Source organism: Camellia sinensis, chromosome 8 (genome assembly GCF_055761805.1).
Source record: "Camellia sinensis isolate YWXY chromosome 8, ASM5576180v1, whole genome shotgun sequence".
NCBI classification, from domain to species: Eukaryota; Viridiplantae; Streptophyta; class Magnoliopsida; order Ericales; family Theaceae; genus Camellia; species Camellia sinensis.
In genome coordinates, this window is record NC_138968.1 from 39054533 (window position 1) to 39057500 (window position 2968).

Below are 2968 nucleotides of genomic sequence, written 5' to 3' on the forward strand. Positions count from 1 at the left end.
ATACACTTCTCCTTGAGCTACTTGCTTCACCCTCACCCAGCTACATACTCTCCAACTCCCATACAGTTGTTGCTACTCATTTTCCAGCCACTTCCACCATTATTGGATGATTAGCATAGTTTTGTCTCTCTAATCACCTCTCTAACCTTGAAACCCCCTACATTTGGTAGTTAAAATAAAAGAAAATTTAGTGAAAAATCACATTTTATGTATTTATGTCCTAATTAATTCATAAAATATTTGTATATTTTAAGAAGTTCTATTATTTTAAAAATTGGATTCACAAAATTTTAATTCTTATGTTCGAGATCTTTTATGGACAATTTTACTCTTTTAGATTTTTTTGAACCCTTAGGTAGCGTTTGGTAACGTTTACGTTTTTTGTTTATGTTTACAAAAATTTTATAAACAGATTTTTGTTTATTTTTAGAAAAACATACAAACATGTTTGGTTTGAACAAAATGTTTAAAAAAATTTAAAAACATAACCTAAAAAATATGTTTGTTTAGGCCTAAAATATTTATATTTATTTTTTTATTATTTATGACAATGTGATCATACACATTATAATTGGAAAAAAAATTATTTGAAAAAAAAATTTATTAGTCAAAATTTTAAATTTCTGTTTAAAAATCAACGTAAACTCATTTTTTGAGTTTACGTTTTTTCCTTAAATTTATAAACTGAGACAACCATATATAAAAAAAATTATCAAACAAGTTTTTATGACAATTTTTTAAAATTTTTGTAAATATAAACTGAAAACAAAATGGTTATCAAATAGGCCAACAACTTGATATGTGCTTATGATGTGCGCTAATTTGAACCATTTAAAACTTTTTGTATATTAAATTCTAAATTTTCATTTTTCATAAAATTTATATTTTTGAAATTTTTTTAATGAGATTTGTTAAACAAGATCTCATTTGAATATGTAATTATGTAAAATAAAAAAATTTAAATCTAACAGTGTAAATGTTCACACTGAAATTATAGTTATCATTCTAAAATGATTTCTTACATTCAATTTCGTATTTGTTCAAATTCAATTTCGATATTAAAATTCTACATTCTCTCAATTTTTATTGTGAATGTTAATATACCACACATTCAAAATACCATTCACATTTAAAATATAAATGTTCACAATGACAACTCATACAACATGAATGTTTAAACAACAATGATTGAGACCCTTTTCTCTTGGAAACTCCCACAACCCTCTTTGGATCTCAATCATTGATGGTATAGGTCCTACACATACATGAGTGAGTCCCACATATACACCAATGGTTGAGATCCAAAAAGGATTGTAAGAGTCTCCAAAAAAAAAAAAAGGAATTCTCAAACATTTTTCATATTCAAAATAGCATGACAACAAAAATATCCATAGATTTCGTGGCGTGAACATTTACAAAATCATAAATAAAAGTGAATGAAAATATTCACATGATTTTGACGAGAAAAATGCTTATGGATTCCATGATATGAGCATGTGCAGAAATCATAATACATTAATTTTAAAAAAATATAATTAATACAAAATAAGAACATGCTTAATAAATAAAAATAAAAATAAGTTGCCAAAAGCCAAACATCATACCAAGAGTACGATGTGATGATCATAACCTAAAATATTTTGCAAAGAAACACAAATCGTGTGTTTCAGTTACACATTCACACCCACCAAAATTCCACCTATGGTGTTTGATATTTTCACAATCGAAAATGGAGATTTCAATATAAAAATTATATGACTATTCACAATATGATATTCACATTCGGTATTTGTAAACCATTGCGGATTTGTAATTAGATGGTGTTTGTTTTGAGTGATTGAGTTCTAGACTAATAGTCTGTTGTTTAGTTTAAAATTTTTCACCAGACTATTAGTCCCTCCGGACTGTTAGTCCTAAATCTATTGGACTATTGTGTTCCGGGGGAGGGGGTGAGACACAAATAGAGAGATAAAAGGGGATATAAGATTAGGTGGTGAAATGACTATTTTGACTCTCTACTATTTAATTATGTATTATATTTAGTAAAATTCAATAAAATTTAAATGTCTTAATTTAAAAATAAAATAATTTTATTTGATTTTTATTGAGGTTTTATTTATTTAAAATTTTAAAGTAATTTTTTATAGATATTTTATTTTAAAATTTTGTTTATATTTTATTTAATTTCATTATTTAAATTTTAATAGATGTTTTATTTAATTTCATTATTTAATTATTATTATTTTTTAAAATAGATTTATTTAAAATTTTAATTAAAAAATAACATATGTTTTTATTGATATTTAATTTATTTAATTTTTAAAAAAAATAAATTTATTTAATTGTGTAAAAAGTAAAATAAAATAAATTTTTATTTAATCTAGTTAAAAATAATTAAAATATTAAAGATATGTTTAATATTGCTATTACTTAGTAAATAATTGAAAATAATAAAATAGTCATTTGAACATTTATTATTCTCATAATATCCTAAACAAACATATAGTTCATATTCTATCTAAAAAAATAGTCATTTTCTGACATCTAATCCCATGACTAAACAAACATTAGATATAAATCCAATCCAACCAAATAGTCCAGAGACATGTGGAGAATGGACGACAATTTTCAACGATTTTAACACTCAAATAAAATTGAATTCAATTATCAACGAAGATTTAGAGATTTAGAAGACAATTTTCATATTGTGAATAAAGTCTTTGAATCAACTAAGATGGGCCTCACACTCCTATTCGAACAAGAGTATTTTGGTAACTATGCCATCTATGAGATTTATTGAAACATACAAAAATAATTTAAACATATTGGAACACAAGCAATAGAAAAGAAATTTATGAAAAAATGCCCATTTTTTCATAAATTTTGGTTAAAAAGCCAAGTTCCAACAAACATAGCCATAGTTTTCCTTTAAATTTACATTGTAGTGCCCATGCAAAACTCTTTGTAG